This window comes from Peromyscus californicus, unplaced genomic scaffold (assembly GCF_007827085.1).
Source record: "Peromyscus californicus insignis strain IS unplaced genomic scaffold, ASM782708v3 Scaffold_19__1_contigs__length_69161282, whole genome shotgun sequence".
Taxonomy (NCBI): domain Eukaryota; kingdom Metazoa; phylum Chordata; class Mammalia; order Rodentia; family Cricetidae; genus Peromyscus; species Peromyscus californicus.
In genome coordinates this window covers 29943605-29970874 of record NW_026294491.1, presented here as the reverse complement: position 1 = coordinate 29970874, position 27270 = coordinate 29943605, and the positions used below count along the sequence as shown (strand labels likewise).

Sequence of the window (27270 nt, the reverse complement as noted above, 5' to 3'; positions counted from 1 at the left end):
CCAGGTGGTGGCCACAGGAATGCCACCGGCCGCGAGTGGTGGGCAGGGCGGCCTGGGAGGCTGGCCTCAAGGAAGTGAGTCTTTGTGTGCTGGCCTCGAACACACAGCCCTCGGCAGAGCGAAAGCCCGGCTACCTGCACGCCAGGCAGCGTCCTGGCCCGCTGGGTGGGGCGTGGGGAGCGCAGCATCCTCTGGGCCGCTGGCTCCCTTTGTTCAGGCTCCGCCGACTCTAGCTGCCTGCATCTTCACTCGGGCGGCTACAGAGAGGCGCCCTGCTGTGCGGGGACGGACTTAGGAACGGGTCGCTTTCCACTCGGAGCTCCCCACTTGCCCACCAACACAGGCCGATCTAACCCTGGTAGAGGTGGCCAAGTTCTCGCCTCTGAGACTCCTGGGACTATCCGAGGGGCTCAGGGGTGACCAAGAGCCGGGCTGTGGGAGCCGCAGATCGGGTGTGTCGGTCTGCTCACGTGCGGAATGCCCATTTGTCACGGAGGCCCTCCTATTTTTCAGAGGCAGCCACAGCTGTCCCGAGTTGCGGGTAAACATGCTTTTGTGAACTTTGCCCCCTTGGATATGGGTGTTCCCTATGAATTCTCTTGCAGCGTTCAGAAAAGAGCAAGGGCGAGGGGTCCTAGTAGAACAAGACTCAGTTGCTGTTTGTGCCCGACAGGACTGTGGTCAAGCCGATCAATCCAATCCTCCCATCCTTGCAGGGACGAACATTTTGGAGACAAATTCTTCACTGAATGTATTGTTTTAAAGTTCATCTAGTCGATTTTTTATTTTTTTAGTGCTTACTATGTGTTTGGGACTAGGCACCACCATAGATGAGCAAAACTCAATCCAGAAGTTTACAGACATTTAAAACATCACAGGAATTGAACTAAAACCCACAGAGTAAAATGCACTGTGTGGTATCAAGTGTAGCTGGGAGATGCTTACTCGGATTTCCCCAGTTCTATTAACTGTTTCTGACACTTAGAATTTCTAGGAACTGCCCGAAGGGATGATGTGTCACTCAGATTAATAACTGCATCTTATATAAATGAAATACATATGGTCTAACTAATTTTATGCTCTGTCCCCTTCCTACCAGTTGCCACAGTGGACACTTCGGGGCACTGAGGTGATGTAAACTGTGTCTCTAAGCTATGTCTTCCGTGTAATGGGTACACTTGGTAGTACCATCAAGGTATGCTGTATAATGTGCTAAGAGCATCTTTGCTGGTCCTTAAAGTCAACAGTAAATTGAGTAATAATAATAATAATAAAACGACAGTGGCATTATTAAAATATTTTACTGAAAAATTAAAAAGAAGCTTACCATGTTCCTTTGAGACTGAAAACATGTTTTATTCCCATCTTGCTGTTTTTACAAGAACACTGCCAAAGTTGATGGCTCTGTGACTACCTTAAAAAAAAAAAAAGGTAAGCATGCTTCCCAGCAAACAAGCAACTTTGTGCCTGGAGAAAAAAGACCCAGTTTAAAACAAACATGCCAGTTTCTGTTGTAGCAATTTGAGTGGGTTTAGTTTATTATTTATGGCCCAGGTAGAAAATGAAGGGGCACCATACCTGACAACCTGTTGCTTCCCAAACAAATCATAAAGGCAGTTTGTATGCAGAAGGCTGTATGTCAATGCTGGCTTCTGTCGAGTGTAATGGTGAATGACATATTTTCACATGCTTTAGTTGTTCGGCTCAGAGGAACCCTAAACAAGAGTAGACTTGTTTTCTAATTGGTCTACTGCAGAGCTCTGCTGACTCTGTAGTACTCCTTTCAGTTTCAAATGAAAAATTAAACAACAACAAAGCTAGGAATCATTTAAAAATCCACTTTCTGTCTATGCTCATACTAACTTGCATTTCTGTTCTCTGTTAAACACAGATTTCCTCTGTCATCCTTGTCCTAACCCACCACTTGCCAAGTACTACTACTAGACTCTTGATGCACACAGTTCAGTGCCAGCTTGGTTTGTACACATTCCGTGACTCAGGTAGGTGGTGCCTTCATCAACAGGGTCTTAGCATCAAGTTCTGGACTGGAACCAAGAGCATTAGAAAAAAAAATCTGCAATATCTATGGGACCACACTGACCAAGAACTCCTAAAGAGGAAACCCATTCTTGACACTGGAGTTTTCGCTTATTAGTTGGTCGTGTCTAGTAGGAGCATTGTGACTCCATTATAGGGTAATTCCATTTCAGATCTTTTTAGATACATGTGTGTTTAAGTGACAGGAAGACTTGGAAGACTTTGCAGTACTGGTTTTCATGAGGTCCTTAGGGTTAAGGATACCTTCCCATTTTCCCTCCCCTACACTACCCTCCCATCTCCCACTCCATTTAACCCTTCCTGTTCCTTTATTAGGATTCCCTTTTTATATCAATAGGTTCTTTCTTCTTTACCTTAAATACCCTCCCCTAAATCCCAGGACCCTTCACTAATTTTCTGACCTCTATGAATATTCCATATGAAGCATACATCTCTAAAGGTTTAAAGCTAGCATCCATAAATGAGAAAAAGCATTCATTGTTTCTCTTTCTAGGTCTATGCTACCACTCAGCATGATTGTGTGAGTTCCATCCACTTTTCTGTGAATTCATAACTTCTTTTTTCTTAACAGCTGAATAATATTCCATTGTGTAAATGTATCACATTTCAATTATCTATTCATCAGTTGGAGGGATATTTAGGCTGCTTGTATCCCGTCTGTTGTGAATGGAGCAGCAATGAACTACCCACCTCCTTAGTAAGATAGTCAGTCTTTTGGCTATATGCCTAAGAGCAGTGTAACAAGATCATGTGGCAGATTTATTAGTAGTTTCTTGATGAAGTTCCACACTGATTTCCTTCCTGACTGTAAAGATTACACTGATTAAATGTTTCCTTTTTCCCATAGCCACACTAGCATGTTATCTATTTTTTTTTTACTTTAACCATTCTGAATGTAATAAAATGAAATCTAAAAGTAGTTTTATTTTGCGATTCCCTAACAGCTAAGCATGTTGAACACTTAAAAAAAAAACCAAAAAACTATTTCTCAGGCATTTGTATTTCATCTTTTGAGATCTCTTAGTTTTGTTCCATGCTCCATCTTTGATTGGGTTGTTTGTTTTCTTGATGTTTGGGTTTTTTTTTTTTTTTCAGTTCTTTCTTCTAGGTAGTGTTTGTAAGTTGCAAAGTTGGTAACGACTTTTTCTCATTCCTTAGGATGCTGCTTCTCTGGCGAGATGGTATCCTTTGCTGAGCAGAAGCTTTTTGGTTTCATTTGGTTCCGTTTTGCAGTTGCTGATATTAATGCTTGCACTATTAAGTCCTGTACAGAAAATCTTTTCCTGTGCCAATGAGTTCCAGTAGATGTCCTACTTCATCCTTTATGAGATTCAGGGTATCTGGCTTGAGGTTCTTGATCCCCGTGGTGTTGAAATTTGTGAGGGTAGAATTTGTTTCATTCTTCTACAAGTAGCCATCTTGTTTGACTAGTACCAGTTGTTGAAGATGCTGCCTTTCCTCCGGTATGCATTGTCCGACTCTTTGTTTAAAACCAGGTGGCTGTGTGAGTTTTGCCTTATGTATGGGTCCTTAATTCTATTTATTGATCAATGTATCTGTTTTTATTGCCACTACAATGCTGTTTTTAATTACTGTAGCTCTATAGTATAACTTGGAATCTGGGATGATGATATCTCCAACAGCTTATTATTATTTGGGATTGTTTTGCCTATTCAAGGTCTCTTGCATTTCATTTGAAATTTAAGATGGTATCTTCAATTTCTGTGAAGAAATTGAAAAAGGTACTAAAAGATGGAAAGACCTCCCATGTTCATGTGTTGGTAGAATTATTATTGTGAAAATGGCCTCCTTACCAAAGCAATCTATTAAGTCAATGTAAACCAAATCAAAATTCCAATGCAATTCTTCACGGAAATTGAAGTTATCATCTTAAATTTCAAATGAAATACAGTATCAACATCCCAGATTCCAATTTAAAACTCTTAGAAGTATTATTAAGTAAATAGAAATACCTGTTATGAAGAAACAGCCTTAGAGACTCTGTTTAGGTGTATGTGGGAATCAAGTCTGTAGGCCACCCAAGGCCCCCTGCCCACCTTCCCTTCTGTATTTCAGATGGGAAAGAAAATAAGTTTTGCATCAGACACAAGAGAGATGCCATCTGCAACATCAGCTGTGGGAGAGATGACGCACAGATGCTATTGGTGGCCTTTAGGCTTGCCAGCATCCAGTCAGCTCTTGCCTTGAAGAAGCAAGCCACCAGCAGATTTGGGGAGTCACAACTCAGTCTCAAGGAGCAACACCAAACAGGCATGGAGAAATGGTGTTTTGTTTTGTTTTTTTCTCTTTTACTCTTTTGAAGGGCCCGCCTCCCAGTTCTCAAATAAATCACACATGGTGGCTTATTCTTAATTATAAATGCTCAGCCTTAGCTTGCTTGTTTCTTGCCAGCTTTTCTTAAATTATTTCATCTACCTTTTGCCTCTGGGCTTTTTCATTTTCTTACTGTATATCTTACTTTTGCTCTTATTCTGTGGCTGGCCCTTAGCATCCTCCTTTCCTTGTTCTCTTGCTCTTTATTCCCCCACCCCCAAGATTTCTCCTTCTATTTACTCTCTCTGCCTGCCAGCCACACCTCATCCTTTCTCCTGCCTTGCTACTGGCTGTTCAGCTTTTTATTAGACCATCAGATATTTTAGACAGGCAAAGTAACACAGCTTCACAGAGTTAAACAAATGCAACGTAATAGAATGCAACACATCTTTGCATCTTTAAAAAAAATGTTCCACAGCATAAACAAATGTAAAACAACATCTTTAAATAATATTCTACATTTCCCCCTTTATATCTAAATAAAAAGAAAGGTTTTAACTTAAACATAGTAAAACCATACACATCAAAAACAGTTATCAAGTAAGAATTACATTTATAACATTATGTCCATTTATAGTTAGCATATTCAGAGAAAATAATGCATTATTTATCCTATCTTAGTGAATCCAAAGTTTTACACTTAACTTACTTTCTATCACAACTATAAAACTGCAACTATAACTATCTAGTCATCAACTCTGCCAAAGACCCAGAGGATGTAATATTATTTAACAACAGAGACATTTGGCTGCCTGGACAGTCACTCAAAGTTCCTCTGCAACATTGGGGCATCCATTTTAGACCTACAGACCCAGAATATCTGGCAAACTTTTCAATGAATCAGGAAATTTGATGAACTGTCCTGCTTTGCATTGACAAAGTTTGACAGTCACTTTCCTCTATGTCTTGCAGAATATCTGGCAGAATCTTCTGTGAAGCAGGAATTTTGAAGGACTGTCCTGCCTTGTTTTGGCAAAGTTGAACAGTCTTTTTCCTGTGTATCCTGCATGTCCAGTCTGCGTAGCACATTGTCAGCAGTCAAAGGCAAGAACAGTTTCTTTGCCCAGTGGCTAACCTTGCCACAATGAAAACAAACTCCATAAGGAGTTTCTTCAATGCCCATCATCTCTGAAGTAAATTGATGCTGCCAGGAACATAGGTGTCTCATTGTCATGAAAAACCCTAAGTTAACAAAACATTTAAATGTCATATTCTATAGGTCTTTGAAGTGTTTGAAGACCATCTATCTACGTAAACTATATCTCTATATGATCTTGAAAAATGTACCTAACATATCTACAAATTTGATCATTCTGAATGACTAACTACTAGCCTGTGTTTCTTGATTATCCTAAATAGTTTACATTAATACCTTTCAAAAACTAGAATTTTACCTTACATTTTTAAATGAACTACATAGGTACAATACCTTAAACAAGACAAAAAATATATATACAGTGTAACAAAAATTAGCTTAAATTTGGAACAATATACAAAAGTCCTTTAAACAAGAGTAGAAACATATATACAGGGTATTGTAACAAAATTATCTTAAATTTGTATCAATAAACAAAAGTCCTTACAAATACAAAATATTTGAGTTGATTTTTACTTTATAGTAGATTCAATAATCTACCCTATTATTTAAAGTGGATTCAATAATCTACCCTTTTATCTTATCATTCCTATATCCCCCTTCCCTTTTTTTGAAAGAGATCTCTGAATGTAATCTCATTTGTATAGTTTCCTTCCTTGCTAACACCAGTCACAATTAATAAACAACCCCCATAAATGATGACAAACATCCATAGCCCAAGAAATAATCAAATGCCTCCCACCCCCACCCCCTTTTGGGAATGTGGGCATTGTGTTCTCCAAACTGTCTGTAGGCAGAGCAACATTAAGGTTCCCTGAGAAAATTTGAGATAATAACCAAGTCCTGGAAATACTAGATATAACTTTGTTGATAGATATCACTTGTCAAAGTTCAGGAGGTCTTCCCTTATCAAACCACATTAACCTAGAAGGAATCTACAGCCTCTCATTTCCTATGGAAACAAAAGTAAAACCTCGTTTCCAAAACATTTTTAACTTCCGTTTTAAAGTTAAGGCACTCCTAAAGTATATAGGCTGGTTTACTTCAGCTGTCACTGTTTCAATCTCAAGTCTCTTAGAAGCTGTCTTTTGCTCATCAGCATTCAAAAAAATTCAAAATCAACACAATAACATACAGGATCCAAACTCTCTTCATATTTCTCATCTCTATGTGGCTTATTTTTTTTTATTATTTTACTTTTCTCCTAAAACACTTTATTATTTTTTAAATATCTCTTTCTATGGCTGTCCATTCCCTTTTTCTTTCTTTTTTTTTTTTTTTTTTTTTTTTTTTTTTTTTAAAATACATACAACTTCTTTTTTTTTTTTTTAATTTTTTTTAAACATTTATTTATTTATTATGTATACAGTGTTCTGTCTGCATATACACCTGCAGGTCAGAAGAGGGCACCAGATCTCATTATGGTTGGTTGTGAGCCACCATGTGGTTGCTGGGAATTGAACTCAGGACCTCTGGAAGAGCAGCCAGTGCTCTTAACCTCTGAGCCATCTCTCCAGCCCCCCTTTTTCTTTCTTTATTAAGCCCAACCACATTGTAAACACATTGGAGCCTGTTTAGAGGTTTTTCCATCTGAATCTCTTTTACTGTGTATCTTTTAGTGTTTTTTGTCTTCACAAGCAAAAAACTGCTAAGCAGTGAGGCTGAGACCTCCATGCAGCTTTGGTGGCTGGCTCTGCCTGCTTCTCAGGTCAGGAAACCCAAGCCAAAAGCTTGCAGCCCAGTCAGAGGTAGGTGACCAAGAACTGCATTTAACCTTCCTAGAGCTCTACAATGCCGATGCTTGCACTGTGTTAGGCATTTTTACTTAGGGTTTTGGGTTTTTTTTTGTTCCTATATAATATACTGGCTGCTCGAGGGCTTATCAGCAGGCAGAAACTCTTAAAGGAGTCATATCCTCTGCCCGCCCCCCCCCCCCCCTCTTTCTAAGGACCTACATGGAAATTCAAGAGCCCCAAGTTGGGTGCCAAAAGGTTAGGGTTTTTTTTTTTTACTCTTTTATTTTTGGGGGAGGCCTGCCACCTAGCTCCCAAATAAATCACACATGGAGGCTTATTCTTAATTATAAATGCCCAGTCTTTGCTTGGCTTGTTTTTTTTTTTTTTTTTTTTTTTTTTTTTTGCCAGCTTTTCTTAACTTAAATTATCCTGTTTACCTTTTGCCTCTGTGCTTTTTCCTTTTCTTACTTCTGTATATCTTACTTTCACTCTTACTCTCTGGCTGGCTGTATGGCTGGGTGGCTGACTCTAGCATCCTCGTCTCCTTGTTCTCTTGCTATTTCTTCTCCCCTTCACCCAGATTTCTCTTTCTATTTATTCTCTATGCCTGCCAGCCCCATCCCCATCCTTTCTCCTGCCGTGCTACTGGCTGTTCAGCTCTTTATTAGACCATCAGGTGTTTTAGACAGGCAAACTAACACAGCTTCACAGAGTTAAACAAATACAACATAAAAGAATGCAACACCTCTTGGCATTATTAAACAAATGTTCCACAGCATAAACAAATGTAACATATTTTAAAATAATATTCTACAACAGAGAAACATGTCAGAAAGAAAGAGACCAGACTTTTCCACAGTTCCAAGACCAGCAGATGGAGCTGAAATCTGGAAGACATGTTTGCCTCTGACCTTGACCCCTCAGTTCTACTTCTGAGCTTCGACAACTCATTTCGTGGTCTGGATGAAGGTCATCTAATCATTTTGCAGAAATAGCTGAGCTCACTCACAAGCTCACTATCACTCACAAATGCTTGGCATTTCATACTTCATATAAACCTTCCCATGAATTATCTCGCTCGATTTTGAAAAGTCTGAAAGATGGAGTGAGGGTGTGAAGGACTAGGGACAAGGACAGGCTCTGGGGCCAAATAGAGATGGCCCTGTCTCTTGTTAATTGCATGGCAGTGATAATGGTACCTGTTCACTAAAAGTGCAGGCAGGGCTTTTAAAGTACTGACTCCTGTAGTTCTCTAACAAGTTATTTTTTTTTACCCATATAAAACTATCTTAATAGAAAATGTAACCAAGCTTTCCTGAAATATTGATACCTTCATAGATGTGGTTTGTTATACCTAGACCTCCTCTCTATTTAGAATTTTCCTTGATCCTTGAACTTTTGGAAGTAAGCTGTATGTATCATGCCCCTTTTCCCCAAAGACTCTTTAGCATTTTGTAAGAATATAGTCTCCTCTCCACACACACCATAAATAGAAGGAGATATATAATAATTTTCCATATCTATGAGGATCAGTGTGATAATCCAGTACTCGATGAGCAATGTTCAGACCAAGTCATTAGAATTTCCATTTCTCAAGCATTCATCACTGGGGACATTACCATGTCTAGATTCCCCTGTTTCTTTATTCTCTCTCATATGCGACTTTTCCTCAGTGTACCCATTTTACCTGATCTTGGAATATTAAAAAAGTTCAAACCATTTTCTAAGTGACTACCAGTGTGAGCCTGTTTCCCTCCAGTTTAGACTCAGATGTACTTCTGGCTTTTGTTTTCTTTTACTTTTGGGCTGGAAACACCCCAGACAATCATTTTCCTCTCAGCACATCTAAAAGGCTGTTGTAATTATTTCCCCCCAACAGTGGATAATGGTAATTTGCTTACTCAGTGAATAAGACGTTCTCTGTCCCTCTCACCACAGCGAAGTGCTGTTCACGCCTTCCCAGTGAAATGATAATTTATGTGGGCTGGCTTTGAGGTTGCTTCTCCTTCAGTCCACTCTCTAATTTTAGTTTCCTTTCATGAGTCCACCTGCATCTCGGTCCTTCTCTATATTGTTTCTCCTTTCACATGATGTAGCTAGCATTTTTCCCTGGTAGGGGCGGGGGGAGGTTTTTTTCTGCTCTGTTCATAACATGCTTGGGGGAAAGTGTTTTTTGTCTTTAGTGAAAGGCATCAGGATAGAATGTGAGTTTCCCTGGTTCACATAGTTTCTTAGTGCAAGTAACTCAGACAAGACAGTTAACTCTGAAGCATTTTCCCATTTGTAAGGTAAGAATAATAACATCATACCTTAGGTTAGTTCAGAGGATTTAATAAGATGGTGATGTCCAAGTGCCCACTCTGGTGCAAAACATTGCAACCGCTAATAAACAGAAGCTGTTTTTTTTAGAAGGATGGAAGAAAGCCCAGACTGCAGATACCGACATGCAGTGAAAAGGTTTGAGAGATGTGTGCTGGGATTTGCTATAGAGCAGGGCCATTTCCATCCCTACCCCATTCCAGCAAGTGCTTGTCAGGTGTCAATACTGTAGCTGATTCAGGGGTAGCATCTGGAAATGCAGAGAGGGCAGTCCTGGACTTGTCTTCACTTCCTTTCATGTGATCCAGGTAAGACACAGACAGACATGTGCTCCTCAGTTGCTAAACAGGACACTGTAGACATCATCCTGCAGCTTCCCAGCCACCAGGCTGTCACCAGCTCCCACCAGAAGCCTCCCATTCTCTCCACTCTGAAGCTCTCCCACCTGTCCGTCAATTTTAAGTCTCTGCAACCCACCAAGGGTGTTTGTCTATTTTTCTGAACACTACAATATATTCTAAAATCTAGACTTTAGTTGTTGGATGGTTTTTTGTGTGTGTGTGTTTCCACACAACAGAGAGGATACTAATTAGAAAATTAACAGAAATGCATCTCACGGCTATCTGGAGATGATCTGAAGACCATTGGAGGCATTTCTGTTTGAAACATTATCTTAAGAGAACAAACACCCTATATGGGAGACTCCTTTGATTACTTTCTCAAAGGCCTCTCGTTAGCGAGAGAGCATTGTAATTAATTAAAACCCACCTTGACTCTTGGTTAGTTTTCCCTTGACTAGCTTAGCCCAGCAATTTCTCATCCATCCCTCACAAAACACTAATCATTCTGAGTTGAAGTGGCCCGATCTGACACCTGGCTATTGTGGAGCTGAAAACACCATGCTATTTCAGAAGTCTAAATCCTACAGCAATTTAAATTTTGTTCAGTCACAGATAGAAATGATACAAAATAGCTTTCATTATAGAAACTAATGGATAATAATGACACTAATTTAAGACTTCAGAGGCATGAACACAAAGTGGAAACTTTGGACCAATTAAAAAAAAAAAGCCCTACATACTTTCAAAAGAGAAGTGCTAGGTTGCCTGATACGTTTCTTCTTAAGCTTGAGTTTTTCTTCTCTGCACAGTTCCAGGTCTCAGCTAACGACTTAAAAATCAATGCAGTTTCCCGGGAGTATTCCTCCGTGATTGAGACTGATGGTAAATTACATATGGAGCAGCGTAGCTCAGACAGCTATGCCTTTCTTCCAAACATCATAAACTTTACCAAGAATCACCAGTGTGGCTTACTCCTGTAATCCCAGCTAAGGTACAGCAATTTCCATGGATACAAGGAAAGCTGAGGCTATAGAGTGACCACCTGTCTCAAAAGGTAAAAACAAAAACAAGCCAACAGAAGTCACCAATGTAAATGGTATCTATATGACACACAGGATGTAATGTTAGAATTTTTGAGTTACTTGCATGAAGGGAACAAAAACCAGTTATCATGTGACAGGTAAGAATACTAGAATGACAGGAACAGACTCAATCTCTTTGGCTCTTTTGGCTCAACTGAAGCTTATGGTGGCATCCTTGATAGGACACATGGGATAATTTGTTCTGAAAAGGCTAGCACTTTGAGTTCCTGTTTTCCTTTCTAGTTTACATGGATTGTAAAGGGTGCTCCTACCTATTGCACCACTGAGAAACAATAAAAGGATGATGCATCCATGATTTGCCTTTTAAAAATTCCCCACGTAGGACCATATTTACAGAAGGCACAGTGCAATGGGGTTGGCCTGGGCTGCTGTTGCAGGTAGGGTGGTTTCCCCAGGTATCTTCTCAAATGGGCAGCAGAAGACAAAATAGAGCACTGGTCCTCAACCTTCCTAATGCTGGAACCCTTTAATACAGTTCCTCATGTTTAACACTACTTCATAGCTGTAATTTTGCTACTGTTGTGAATTGTTATGTAAATACCTGCATTTTCTGATGGTCTAAGGTGACTCTATGAAAGGGTCATGTGACCCTAAAGGGGTCATGACCCGCAGGTTGAAAATCACTGCCCTAAAGTGTGGCTCAGCACCCATGGGTCTTTGGGATCGTCTCAGAAAGACCCAGAAGGCACTAATGTTATTCTTGTAGCACAACAAAACTCCTTATCTGTGGCTTCACATTCTGAGGTTTCAATTACCTGTAGTCATTCTTAGGTCAGAAAACACTAATTGAATAGTTGTGGAAATACGTAATTCTCAACTGTTACCTCGGGGTATTGTTATAATCATCCTATTTCATTTTTTAGCTACTGTTAGTCTCTTACTGTGACTAATTTATACTTTAAGCTTATCATAAGTATATATGGCTAGGAATAAACATAATATATAGGGTTGGGTACTATGTGTGGCTTTAGAGATCTATTCAGTACCTTGGAGCCAAGCCTATGTAGGTAAAGGGTGCAATGATAATACTGCATGGTATTTAATGCTTTCACCCTCTCATGAATGCACAGTGGAAATTTCAGTGTGCTGTGTGACACATAATATTCCTGCACATTAGTTTCAAAAGCAACCATTAAAGTCTACCCATGTTTTAAAACCCACTTATGAAGTGGCCAAAATATAAAGCAACATGATTCATGTGACTAAAGTTCTGAAACACATACTCAGGTTCTCATTTAAAATGTTTGAGGCTAATATTAAATGATTATGGTTATTTTTATTCCTTTTTTTATGGTACTGAACTCAGGGTCTCACACACACACACACTAGGCAATTGAGGTGAGCTACCCCCTTAGCCTTGCTTATTTATTTATTTTATTCAGTCAGTTATTTAAGGCATGACTTCTCTAAATTGTCCAGCAAGAATTTAATATTTCAGCCTCTTGTCTCAGCTTCCCAAGTAGCTAGGGGCACAGGCATGTACCATCATATTCAGCTGGCCTAATATTTTTAAAAGAATTATGTGTGTCTCAAATTTCCCAATAATTTCAAATGAGGGAGGCAAATATTAATAGATAATGTATACATGCAAGCACCTTTGGGTCTTCAATAGTTTTCAGAGTGGCAAGGATGGCAGATGAGTGAGTTGGAGAACCAACGTTCTTGACAACCCTCTCTTCCTTGATGTGTTCTAGTATCTTGTGAATCCTTGGCTGTCCTAATATCCCAAGCTCCAATTGTCTCATTTCTGATCAAAATCCCTTTAATATTTGATTAAAGCCTTACCACTGCCCCTCAGGTGGCCTTTTTCTCTCCTTTCTTTGTAATATCCCTCAGATCCTGGGCTCAGGCCCTTCTCAGCCAACCTGAGCTTTATGCTCCTCTTCCTCCTCTGTCTGCCTTCTACCTCCTTGAGCAGAGATTCTTCTCATCCTTCACATTTCATCCTGAGTAAAACCAGAAGACTCAACTGATACCTTAAACAATGGTAAGCCCCTTTAAAGCACACCACTGTGGTCTACAGTGCCTGTGCATGGTTGCGTTTAGCAGCAGTGTGGTCACACTAAATACTTATTGAAAGTTTTCTCTATGCTGAGACTTTCTCTAGGTGAAAAAAATAAACCTACAATGATGAAAATAATTAGAAGTATCCAGTCCTTGTGGGTCTTATGGTCTTGTAGGTGGCAGTAGGGTGAGGCATGGGGTGGCACCGAATAAGGAAATAAATATAAATTATATGACAAATCAACTGGTAATAACAGCCACATACAGAACAAGCACATGAGGAGGATTTAGGCATGTTGGGAGTGGGCATGTGGCTATACTTTTAAAGGCTGATCATGGAAAGTAAAGTGTGTGTGTGTGTGTGTGTGTGTGTGTGTGTGTGTGTGTGTGTGTGTGTGTAGATGCATGTACAAGTGCAGCCTGTGAATCTCCAAGAACTGGAGGAACAAGTGGTTGTGAGCCAGTCAGTGTGGGTGCTGGGAACGAAAACTGAGTCCTCTACAAGAGGACCTTTTAACTACTGAACCCTCTCTAGATTTCCAGCTTCAGAAATCTATACATTTTAAGAACACTGACATACATTCTTTGATCTCTCTTTCCTTTGCTAGCGTCAATACAGGCAAAGATGCCACCTGTTGTTGAAAGAATGATCACTGCTAACTCTGCTTTCAGAGCCCACTTACTTTCCAGCCAGACACATGGTAGCTTGCTGAAAATGACTTGGCTGGTAAAATCTGGCTTTCTTCCTCTGTTTTCTCTGTAGCAATGTTTTCTGTAATCCATCACACAAAGGGGGAGTCTTCTCAGCGCGGACTTGTCCTCTATAAGACCTATCAGCAGGACACCAGCCAAGAATTCCTAAGAGGATGTACACTTGTCTGGATCTTCCAATGATCTCTCCCCAGACCACATGCCTGAGGACATGTGCCTGCTGGGAATGTTAGAACTCCTTGAGTTTTAACTGGGATCAGAGTCTCTGCCCTGACCCCAGCTTGCTGCTCCCATAAGAAACCCTTTGAATGGGCGGGGCCAGAGTCCCGAGGGAAGGTATGCTTGTAACTGTTACTATGTATTCATCTTAGAAACAGTGCCAGATATGTTTAGCATGAGGCAGTGTGTTTGATTTCAAGAGGCTTGAATGGAAAATGAAAGCTGACTAAAAAGCCTGGAAGTGAAGAGCTTGGGCCCTTAGCAATCTAAGAGGAGCAGGGCAAGAGGCCATTAGTGCTCCGAATGTGTTGGCATTGAAAAGAACAGGGAATCAGGCGTGGATACCAACAGTGTTTAACAGAGGCATGGCTAAAGAGTAGCTGGATCAGGGTAGCAACTGGGGTTTAAATTTTCCTTCTTAGAATACAGACATGAAAAGCATCCTGGAGGTGAATCATGGGAGCTTGGCTGATCGAATTCCTTCCACTAGGGAAGCCAAGATCTGAAGGACAAGCACAATCCTTCTTCCCTAACACCCATTATATCCTTCAAGTCCTAAATTCACACAACTAAAAACAAAACTGTCCTCCTCCTACATTTTGCAAGTGATTCTTATCTTACACTGAAATAACTGTGTTTCCCTATCTCCTTGCCATTAATTTTCCTTCCACTCTCCATGATGACCAGATTGGGCTCCTAAAAATAATACTGCACAAACATGACCTAGTTATGTGTTTCTTTGCATAGTTATACCTACATCTTGCATAAACACACCAATTTGCCACCCTTTTCTCTTAGAAACTCTCTTTTAACGTAGGAATAAAACTTAAGTACTTTGAAAGAGTGCCTGTACTGGTTACTTTTTTTTTTGGCAACTTGACATAAACCGGAGTACCTGGGAAGTGGGAATTTCAGCTGAGGAATTGTCTCCAGACTGGCCTGTGGACATGTCTGCAGAGCAGTTTCTTAATTGCTAAATGATATAGGAGGGCTTAGCTCATTGTGGGTGGTGCCACCCCTCAGCAGGTGGTACCATGTTTTATAGGAAATGTAACTGAGTAAGACAGAGAAGGAAAGCCGGTAAGCAGTGTTCCTCCATGGTTTCTGCTTCAGTTACTGCTTCCAGGTTACTTCTTGAGTTTCTGCCTTGGCTCAGCTTAATGCTAGACTCTAGCCTGTAAGTCAAATATTTCCTTTCCTCCTCAAGTTGCTTTTGTTCATGGCATTTTTATCATAGCAATAGGATAGCAAGCTAGAAAAATGCTATGGTTTGGAAATGTTCACCAAAAGCCTAGAGTAAGTGTGACGGGCCTAAATCTCCTCTAGCATGGTTAGGAGGTGATGTAACCTTTAGGAGGATCTAGTGGGAAGAAGTAGGGAACTTGCTCTTGAAGAGGACATTATGATCCCACAATTCTCTTTTCTTTTTCTATTCTCAGGCCACCACCAGGTTAGCATGTTTCTTGTGCTATACGTTTTTGTCATGAAGCACTGCCTTGCCACTCTCCCAAAAGTCATGAGGCCAAACAACTATGGCCTGAAGCCTCTGAAATAATAGCCAGCATGAACCTTTCACATTATGGCTTGATTTTTCTCAGGCATTTCTTTTTTTATGTTTGTTTTTCAAGAAAGTGTTTTTTTGTGTAGCTTTGGCTGTCCCAGACTAGCTCTGTAGACCAGGCTGGCCTTGAACTCAGAAAGACCCACCTGTATTTGCCTCCTGAGTGTTGGGATTAAAGGCGTGTGCCACAACTGCCTAGCTCAGTATTTCTTATAGTGACAAGACAAAACCAAAACCAAAAACCTAACTACCACCAAGTGGTCCCCAAAGTTTTCACCTGCTACTTCAAAAGTTACTTTCAGCCATGCTTTTTCCATTTCTCAAAAATACACAATTTCTTTCTATACTGTGAAAAATGGTCACATTGGTGATCCCTTAGGAATTCTCCTTCAGTCGGTTCTTTTTAGCTCTATGGTTTGTGGAAGGGCCCAGCCTGTCAGAACAGCTCAGTGAGCTGCTGCCAGGCACTTCACAGTTCTGAGGGAAGCAGAGATTACCTGGTCTGTCATTGGGCTTGTGTAGTTTGACAGCCTCAACATTACATGGTACGGCACTTTTATTGGTGATGTCACATCTCCTTGAGATTGTGTTTCCAGGATTTATGGTGGTAAAACATGGCAGTGAAAAATCTAAGTGAAAGAAACAAAGCTGCTGATATTCAACAAGACTGGGGTCTGAAGAATTAAAGAGCACCAGCTGCCTTTTAGTACATACACATTACCAAGTGCCTGGCTACTTAAGGATGAAGTAAAAATACTGCTTCTAATGTATATGCTCTACTTCTGAAACGGCTGTAGTTAATTCCCACTATTTGATGTGGTTGTATCCTGGGAACTCCCCAGGGATTCTGAGATCCTGAACACTAAACTGTGCCATGGTTATGAGAACAAGATAGGCCATTGGTCTCTCCATTCCTTTTAGTTGTGGTTTGAATTTAAGATGTCTCCACAAACTTGTGTATCTAAATACTTAGTCAGCAGTGGATTGTGATGTTTGTGGAAGGCTGTGGAACTTTGAGGAGATGAGGCCTCTCTGGAGGAAGGAGATCTCTTGAGGAGAGGCTTTAGAGTCTATCTCTCAGCTCCAATTTCCACCTCTGAAAGTCTCTCTGAGCTTCTTGATACACTGGCATGTAGTAGACCATGATCTCTTCTCAAGTTTCAGTCATCAATGCTAGTAGACATTTCCACCACCGTGCCTTCTCCTCCATTACAGACTGTGTCCCCTTTAAACAAAGCCAAAGTAAATCCTCCCTAGAGTTGCTTTTTGTCAAGTATTTGGTGGTAGCATTGAGAAAAGCAGTACACCTGGGATAGGAAATTGTGTTCTGTATGTACTAATGCTCACAGTCATTGTTAAGAGTAAATGCAATTTGCAGAATGATAAAAGAGACTGGCAATATCCACACATCAACAAATAACAGAGATCATCCCTACAGAAAACAGACAAGAAGACTGAATAAAGGCCTTATGAAAAGAAGATGTAAAATGAACAATTCTTGGTTTACTATAGATTTAAAAAAATGTTATCTGTTTTGTGATCACTGCTGGTATATTAGTTGGCTTGAATCAATTTTAAATGTGTTTTCATATCTTATCTGGTTCAGCATTGCCAATGTAAAAGCAGTTTGTGTTCTCTGTGAAGAGTCTTGGGGCTTGAGCTCTCAGGAGTAGGTTGTTCACTAAGAAGATCACTAATAAATGAGGAGACCTCTAAGTCAACAGACATATGAGCTGTAAGTCAGAAACAAAAGAAAGCCACAAAATCAGGCAACAGAATCCTTCCAAAAGATCCTAACCCATCAGCTTTGAGTCTGCATGGACAAATGTCTGAGGAAGAGTTCACAGGTTTATAAGGAAAAGTTATTAATGACCCCATAAACAACAACGTGGGTAAAGCAAGGGAATGGATTCAGGTCCTGGAGACAAAATTCACAAACACAGGGAAGAAAATTTCCAAAATGGATGAGTAAATCAGCATTATGCATGAAAAATCTGGTAAGACAGAGAAAGAAAATTCAGCAAGGAATATGAGACTTTTGAAAAAAAAAAAGAAATGTCAGAAATGAAGGCTCAGTTTATCAAATGATAAACACAGTCATACACCTGGCCAGGCAGACATTTTTCAAGGACTAAGAATGAGATTGAGAAAAACTCAACTCAAACATCAATAAAGAAAATACTAAGTATGCCTAGAATGTCTAATAACAATGAGATAATCAAGAAATAAAACTTATACATTCACATGGGAAGAAGAAAGGGTTCATATAGAGAGCAAAGGCAGAATTTATTTGAAATTATAGTAGAAAACTCCCCAAATCTAGAGAAAGACATTGATATTCAAACACAAGTAACATTTAGAACCACAAAAAGGCAAAACTAGAGAAGGACCCTACCTCGGCACAGTGTCAAAAGTACAAAATAAAGAAACAAGGTTAAAAGCTATAAGGGAAAAGTGCTAATTCACCTGCAATGGAAGAAATGTCAGAATTACACCAGATGGCTCATTAGTAGGCTTAAAAACCAAGAAAGTGTGGAAAGATGTATTCCAAACCCTGAAAGTAAATAACTGCCAAGTAAAGATTACCATACCTAGCAAAGTTTTCTTTTAAAATTGATGGAGAAATGGACAATTCCAAACTCATATGAATTCAGCTCATGACCACCAATCCATCACTGAAGGTAACAGTTGAAGGAATGCTATATGCAGAAGAAAAAGGATAGTGTCCATCAAAAGAACACAGGAAAGGATAACTTTCTAGAGATGAAAAGATGAGCAAAGGAAAAAAACAGAAAGAGATCCATTATTTCCAACATAGTAAATTAGCAGCTAACCCAGTTATGAATGAGAGAGAAAGAAAAGAACAAATAATTCCCAAACAACCAGAGATTGTTTAGAAGTTTCATCTTAGATTAAAACCTTCTACCTCAGTGGTAAACTCCTTAAGATGCAGGGTGTTACAGGGGAGGCCAAACAATGGATGTTCTAAGGGAAGGTGAAACATTCCACTTGCAAGGAAGCTTCTTAATCTCAGGAAGCAAACAACTCAAAGGCTGAAGCCTTGAAAGGAAATCCCCAAAATGGACTAGATTCACTAGGCTCCTCCTTCCTCAAGCATACATCTGCTGTAAGGACTTCTGAGAGACAGTCTTACACAAACTGAGCTGCCTAGAAAGAGTCTTAGACCAGCTGAGACACCTGGAAAAAGTGGAGCTCCAACAATTGGCCTAGAACTAGCCACAGTACCTGGAAGATGCTCAGAAGACCAAGTGAAGCACCTGGGCAGGGCATTCTCTGACCTGTGAAGCTGCTGGAAGGTAGTACAGCGTGGTCCAGATTTCTAGCATTTATTAACTGCCATTAGTGCTAGGGTTGGCTTTGGTGATACATCTGTCTTTGAGGCATTTTGGTTACTGCAAGTAACCACTCACTCATGGTCCTGCAAAATTTATTGGTTCACCATGGATTGTGGTGATACCTGTGGTGATACAGATACTTTGATCTGTTGGAAGTTCCCTATATGGGATGAGTAGTCATTTGATAATGTCTCCTCAAGAATAGTATCAAATAATAAGACAAAAGCAATAAAATTATAAGAATTAGTAAACATATCCCAATAATAATCTTAAATATAAATGATTTCAACTCACCAACAAAAATGCACACTAGTTGACTAGTTAGCCTGGGATCTGTGAGACTCTGTTTCAAAAAACAACAACAAATCCAAGATCTCAAGTAAGTAATCTAATAATGCACTTCAGGGTCTTAGAAAAATAACAGACTAAATTCCAAGCAGTAGATGTGAGGATAATAAAGATTGAGGTAGAAATCAATGAAATACAGATGGAAAGAGCAATATAGAGAATCAAAGAATTATTTGAAGAAAAAAATGACAAGTTCTGCCCAGATTAACCAAAAGAAAGAGAGGACTGCATTTAAAACAATTAGAGATGAAACAGTGACTTTTCCAGCAAAGTCCAATGAAATTCAGAGGATCTGAATGAATAACCAAGCCATGTTTGAAAGATATTCAACATCCTCAGCCATCAGGAATTCACAAATTAAAACTCCCTGGAGATTCCTCTTCATTGGAGTTAGAATGGGAGTGTAAACAGATGTAGCCCCTGTGGATGTCAATGCGTAGGTTCCTCAAATCTAAAAATGGAACTTCAGTATGATCTAGCTATGCCACTCCTGGGTATATTCCTAAGGAATCTAAGTTAGCATACCATAGATAATTGCATATCCATGTCATTGTTGTATTACTCACAATAGCCAAGTCATGGAAGCAGGGTAGATTTGAATCAGTAGAAGTATGAAGTCAGAGATGATAGCACATATTCACAATGGAATTTTTTTCAAGTGTAAAAAATTGAAGTCATGACATTTGAAGTAAAATGGATAGAACTGGAGATCATTATGATAAATGAAGTAAGTCACATTCAGCAGACAAATATCACTTTTTCTCTTAGCAAAATCTAGATTTAAGATACACACACACACACACACACACACGGTATGAAAAAGGCATGGTGAGAGCAACAAAAAGGGTCTAAAAAGCAGATAGGGTGAAATTTCCGAAGAATCAATAAGCAATACATATGAAATATACAAGTGAAATCTGTAATTACTCTGTATGATGAAATAACTAAAATTTCTTTAAGGACTGATAATATCAATAACTAAAACTGAGAATTTTAAACAATGTTATTTTCATTATCCTGAGTTGAATGCATTGTGAAGCCCTTCAAACATAAAGCATAAATAACAAGATAGTAATACATTCAGTATTTTTAAAAGACTCACTTTATTTTAATTATGTGTATGTGTATGTCTTCATGTGGGTATTCCCACATGAGTAGGGGTGCCTGCAGAGGCCAGAAGAGGGTGTCAGATTCCCAAAGCTAAAGTTGCAGGAGGTTGTGAGGTGCCTGATGAAGATGTGAAAACCACATCTGGGTCCTCTACAAGAGCAGCAAGTGCTCTTAACAATTGGGCCATCTCTCCAGCACCATGTTTGATCATTTTATAGTTTGCATTTAAATTTATTTTGAGTTGTTAGGTGTGAGGTTAAAATTGAGGATCATTTTTAATCATTTAAAAATATTTGATGTTTATGGATTTTGCCTGTACATAAATGTCTTTGCACCATAATCCCCTGCAACTGGAGTTGCAGCCACCTGTGAGCCACCATGTGGGTGGTGGGTGGTGGGAATCCATTCCAGGTCTCTGGAAGAAACACCAGTATTTTTTATTTCCTTCCCAACCTTAACATCATATAGTATTGGCCACTGCTGCTCTGTCTTATGATGGGGGTGATCCTTCCTACCCCATTAGGAAGTGGTAACTCTCAAGTCATCCTTCATTTTCATCAGAAATTCAGTTATTTCATGAAGTTTTGTTGTCTTTCCAAGTACATTTTAGAATCTTGTTTGAATCTGCAAAGATTATCCCTGGGAATTAATAGGTTTTATTTTTTGTTTTCTTCTCATATCCTTTTAAAAGGAATTAACATTTTTACTGCATTATTTCAATTTGCAAAAGTATATGATTTCACTAGATACTTATAGCTTCTTAAACTGTTTTCCTTGGCATTTTGTGATTTTCAACATGCAACTCCTATACAGGCGATGCTAGATTTATCCCTAGGAATTTCCTTCTTAAAATATCGGTTTCAGTGTGCTCCTTGCTATTATATGGAAATAAAAATGATTTCTGCATACTAATCTTGCATCTTACAGCCTTACTGAATTTACTTATTCGAGAAGTTTTGGTGGATACTTTTGGGTTCTCTATGTTGATCATCATGACACTGGTAAATGTGGACAGTATTTTCTATTTCCTTATAATCTGTTCATCTCTTTGCTGTAGCTAGAACTTTCAATAGAAAGTAAAATTGCTGTGCTCATAACAGACAGCCGTGCTTTGCTTCCAAAGTTAAGAATAAAACATTCAGTTCTCACAATGAAGTGTGATATCAGCAGTGGGTCTTTAAAATGGTATTTATCCACCAAAGTAGATGCCTCAGGGAATGCCTGGTACTGTAATCCTGGTGAAAGTCAACAGCTGTTGAGGCTGTAGGACCTAGGGTAGAACTGCTGTTGTTATTTTACCAAGCAGCCATGCTATCAAAGTGCCTTCTAAATATTTGTGCTTGCACTCAACCATGGTCACAGAAGCTTCTCTCTGCAGTGGACAGCAGAGTGTAAGTGGTCAAAGTGCTGAAACTAAGTGATGGAGTGCTCAGCTTTCAATGAGACATCCATGTTCACCCTACAACCACCACCACCACCAACAAGCCTCAGGGAACATCATGGAAGAAAGTCGTAAAGAACGTAAGAGCTGGGGGATGAGTAGTGGTTTTGTGAGTGCTTTCTGCTGGACACGACATGGCTATTGCAATCACGGACACGCAGCAGCTGGGTTTACTAGCACAAGACCTGTACATGATCAAGCCAGACAAAAGTCCCAACATAGATGATGGGATAGATGATCTGAAGGCCCCATCCCTTATTGATGAAGTGTTAGCAGTGGATAGGTGCTGGAGAAGAGAGAATCATGCTTTTTGAGGGTGAGGTCATTAATAGATTTCCACTGTTCCAGTGAATGCCCTACACCTGTGTATATATGAAGAGCAGCAGCTGGACTAACGGGGTTATCAAAAAACAAAAGCAAGTAAACAAAGAAGACATGAAGATGGGAAAGGGCAGGTTGGAAGGGATATGGGAGAAGTTGGAAAAAGAAAATTAGGATTGTATATGATCATAATAACATTGTATACATGTTTGAAATTCTCAAAAATAGAAAAGTTTTTAGAAAGAACTTTTCTGCCATTTGAATCACGTTTCTCCTGTTTGTGGTGCGTCATTACTTCCTGCTTGCTTCTAAGACCTAAGACATTCTTTATGATTTTAGTGTTCAGAAGTTTCACTGTAATGTATCCTGGTATGAATCTTTTCTGGTTTAAGGTCCTTGCTTCCATCTTTGTCTTTAAGTTTTTGGTTTTATGACAAATGAAGTTTTTCTCCTTTTTATTCATTTTAGACTCTGATTCTGACACTAGGAATGTGAAAGATTTTCCTGGAATATCACATGTCCCTAAGAGGTTCTGGTCTTTTTTATTTGCACCTCGTCTTTGGCCCTTGATGTTCTGATTTGGTGATTTATGTTGTTTCCTTTTCAAATTCACTAATTATTTATTTTTATTTTAGTAGTGAAAAAAGCTACTTCTAAAAGAAAATTATAAATTATGATTATAAATTATACAATATATAATAAAATATATAATTATAAAAATACACAAAATATGTAATTACAAATTATAATTTCAGTTATGTGAACATTTGAACATATTTTGATATTTAAGAAATATGTTAAATAACTCTTAATTTCAAATTAGCTTTTTTCTTTTATTTTTTTCTACTGGAAAGATGTTTTTTCATATAATATATTCTGATCATACTTTTGCCTCTCTCAACTCCTCTCAGATCCTTTCAACCTAACTACCCACTCAACACCATACCCCTTCTTTTTCTCTCTCCTTAGAAAACAGGCAAAAAAACCAAAATAAAACAAAACAGAAAACAACTCAATAACAATACACACAACAAAACCAAACCCAAAACACAAGAAAATCATACATACTCACAAACTCACCATAAAGAAAATAAACTCCACAAAAGCTCTAAACTGAAAGCCATAATATACAAGCAAAAGGCCAATAAGACAAAAAAGACCAAACAAAACAATTATGATATAAAAAGTATACAAAAATACCATTGAATTAATTTTGTTTTGGCCATCTACAGATGGGCATGGGACCTACTCTGAAGTGTGGCTAATATACCTAGTGAAACTCCATTGAAGAAAAATGATAAATTTTTCTTTTGAAAGTGTATGTCAATTGCACATAGCTTCTTAGTTAGGATGGGAGCCTGTGTCCACTTAGATGGAAAGACACTCAAAGCAATTCAGCTAAAACCAGGAACAAAACAAAGTTATTTCTCTCCACATACCTATTTAATAAATTTCTTAAAGTCTTAGCCACAGCAATAAGACAACTGAAGGAGATCAAGGGATACAAATAGGAAGGGAAGAAGTCCAAGTATTTTTATTTGGCAATGATATGTGTTTATGTGTAAAAATCTTCAAAAACTTTATCAGGAAACTCCTTAGTTGATCAACACTTCAATGAGGTAGTAGGATCCAAAATTAACACATAAAGGTTGGTAGCCTTTGTATATATGAGTGATTATTTCTTCATTTCTTTGCATTCAACTGCTGATCTTGTCACTGAATCTTTTGTTTTGAGTGGCATGTTATATTCATTTAGTTCCAACCTTCTCATTCATTTCATCACTTTATATCATCTCTTGTTTTCATTTAGGCATGCTGCTTTTAAATTTCTTTTTAATCTTTTCATTATTGGTTAGTGAGGAATTCTTGTGTGTGTGTGTGTGTGTGTGTGTGTGTGTGTGTGTGTGTGTGTGTGTGTATGTATTTGTGTACAAGCATGAAAGTGTACAATTCATTATATGAATGAGCCTGTAGAGGGCAGAAGCTAACACTGAGATTCCTCCTATTCTTTGCTTTTTTTCTTTTTCTTTCTCTTTTTTTTTTTATATATCTTCACCTTATTTTTGAGACATGGTCTGTTACTGAACTTGGTTTTGCTGATTGGCTAGAGTACATGGTCAGCATGGCCCTGCCTCTGCCTCTTCAGTGCTGGTATTATCAGTGTGTGTGTGCCACTGTGACAAGAACATGGGCTGAAACTTGGGTTCTCATGCTTCTGTGGCAAGCACTGTAACAAATGAGCCATCTCTCTGTCCCCTAGGAAAGCACGCTTAGAAAGGCTGTTTCCCAGACAATCCTACTGTCAGTATGATCTTGGCATTGGTATCTTTTCTCTTTTAGTTCAAAAAATGTTTTGCATTTTGTATGACATGACTAAAACAAACAAACAACAACAAAACACACACACAATCTTTAGTACACTGAGTAGAAGATTAAAAATCTTACAAAACTCCAATGTTTTGATATGGCTTTATTGACATTATCACACTGATATGGAGATGAATGGTGAAAACATTCTCCACTTGGCTCTATTGATATTTAGGGATAAGATAGAAACACCCATTACTTCTCCTTGAGTATGGAAGATTTAAATGCTCCTCCAGCTTCTACTGATTCCACTTTGGCACCCTGGAACACGGTTGTTTCTGCAATAAAAACGGTTGACCTAGAAATATTTTTAGATTAACAATTACATCATGAACCAAGACAGAAAATATGTATCTAAACTGTGTGTGTACCAAGTCTGATCCATTTTTGAAAGGATGAGCTAATGTTCTGAACAAACAAGCCTTTGGATGTACAAAACAGTCATTTAAGCAGCGAGTCTCTGGTCACAAGTAACTGTGTCAACCATTTTGGTTTGGCTGCCCCAGAAGCAAACTTTGAGACAAGTATGTGTTTATTTGGAGTTGATCACAAAAATCACCAAGAAGGTGTGGGTGATAGGAAGGCTCTGAGTACTTTCTGAAGGAGAGCATTGTGAAGTTGTGGCTAGCCCGGGCTAGCTGAGATTTTGAAGAATTTGGGTTATTTATGCATTAGTTTCTATTGGTTTCTGTTCAAGGGCTGCCCAGAGCTGGCTGAGAAAACGACAGTGACAAGAAAAAGTCCTCAGGCACCCAGATAAAATAATGAAATTTGCAATTCAGCCAGGTGTGTGCCAATGGCAAGCCTGAGGGAGTTGCGACCATACCAAAAGCAGCAGTGTTGTCGCTAGCCAAGGTGCTACCTAGAAGGCACCTAAAATGTTTCATGGCTACATTTTGATACCCTTCAGCTGGAGCCACTCTGTCCACCCCTACTATGACTCTGGCTTCTCCAAGTTTTGTACTTACTTTCAGAGTAATGCTTCTCTTCCTTGTGTCTTGATTAGCATGCCCACTGTGATAGTTTAAATGTAATTGGACCCCATAATCTCATAGGGTATGGCACTGTTAGGAGGTGTGGCTTTGTTGGAGTGGGTATGGCCTTCCTGGAGGAAGTGTATCACTGTGGGGGCTGGCTTTGTGGTTTCCTATGCTCAGGATACCACCCAGTGTCTCTGTCGACTTCCTGTTGCCTGCAAGATGTAGGATTCTCAGCTATTCCTCCAGGATCACATCTCCCTGCATGCTACCATGCTCCCTGACATGATGTTAATGGACTAAACCTCTGAAACTGTAAGCGGGCCACACTAATTAAATGTTTTTCCTTTATAAGAATTGCCATGGTCATGGTGTCTCTTCACAGCCATTAAAACCTCTAACTAAGACACCTATTAACCTTTCTAGTACTTTCATTGTCCTCAAGAACACCACCTAGTGTTCTCCAGAAACCCCATGTCCCATCACATTAAAATGCTCTTGGCGGGCTGGAGAGATGGCTCAGCCGTTAAAGGCTAGGCTCACAACCAAAAATATAAAATGCTCTTGGCAAATCCATGCTGGGATACTAGCAAATGCTATGTTACCACCCCAGGCTGAGCTGAATTCTAAGAGGGAAATGAGAATATAATAGGCCAAGACACTAAGGGAGGCTACCTATTACAGGATGGGAAGGGAATGTCACTGGTGTCCTGTGCTCCTGCAAATACTTCCACCTTCAGATTTTCTGGTGCCAGTTTACTTCTGTGTTAAATTCAGGAGAAGGAGAGTCTGAAGATCTTATTAGCAGGTGAGTAGCATGAGTGAAATAATGCTTAGGACTGGACTCATAATGTGCGTGATTGTGAGAGAGAGCTCTCCTACCAGAGGTTTTGGCTGGTTTGGAGGAACATCATTTGACACCAATTCTCCAGAGCTAGCAAGGGTTCAGGAATAATGTTTAACTACCATACTAGGGCATTGTAAGGATAAATTGAAAGTAGGATTGTTTAATTTACCTGCAGTCACAAATGATGCTTTTCTTGCTTGGGACTTTATGCTGATTATAACAGGGAGGTATCATTTCTGTTCTTCATTGCAGGCCTTAGAAATGTGTAAAAATACAGAGAAGCCAATTTAAATGCATGGAGAAGACTGTGTCTCCTATTTCCTGAAGGATAATAGCAATTTCACCCTTCCTGTATGTTTTGTCTTGGCTTAAAATGTGAAAATATAGAACCAGACAATGAAAGTCCCTTTAAATGCCCCAGGTGTCAAATGTCAAAATATTCCCATAGTTAGAAACATCCAACCTACATAAAAGTCTAAAACTCATTTGAAAAGAAAGACTCCCTTTCACTCCCTTTATTCTCTCTCGGGTACCTCTTGTGGGAGTCAAAAATAGCATTGCTTTCAACTGAAGAATGAGAATTCAAAGTCTGTGAAACCAGGCTAGGACTCCCCCAAAATCTAGATTATCTTGAAAGAAAATCAACTTTGGATAAACACCAGACATTTTGTTCAATATTCTTTTAGTGTTAAACCAAAATTGATACATACAAAAAACTGGTCCTTGGTATCTATTTTCTGTGACCCAGGTTTTGAATTCAGAGGAAATGATAATGTTTAACCTAGTATTTGCATTTGTTTGTGAATAGCTACAACAGCAAATTACTGCAGATTTGATGGTTTTAACCACTAGAAGTTTATTTCTTCCCCAGTTTTAAAAAACAAGAATCCAAGGCATTTTGGTAAGACTGTCATCCCCCAGTCTCTAGGGAATATACTTGCTTGCCTTTTAGGACTTGGTGGCTCTAGGTGTCCCTTGGGTTGTGTTGGGTCTCTCTACTCTTGGCCTTCATCTTTACATA

The 27270-nt window shown here is 39.2% G+C and overlaps 1 long non-coding RNA gene across 4 annotated transcripts; it reads left to right on the top strand.

The window, feature by feature from the left end:
* The first annotated feature begins 53 nt into the window (after nucleotides 1-53).
* Nucleotides 54-22211, top strand: LOC128114754 (uncharacterized). 4 transcript variants are annotated; one of them, XR_008219878.1, is made up of 4 exons: nucleotides 273-2000; nucleotides 10694-10938; nucleotides 13755-14038; nucleotides 15361-22211. It is a non-coding gene; the product is annotated as an uncharacterized LOC128114754 (long non-coding RNA). The 4 variants fall into 4 exon arrangements; XR_008219877.1 differs by adding an exon at nucleotides 12824-12974 and having other exon boundaries at nucleotides 584-2000; nucleotides 13600-22211; XR_008219875.1 differs by having other exon boundaries at nucleotides 54-2000; nucleotides 13755-22211.
* Nucleotides 22212-27270: the final 5059 nt, after the last annotated feature.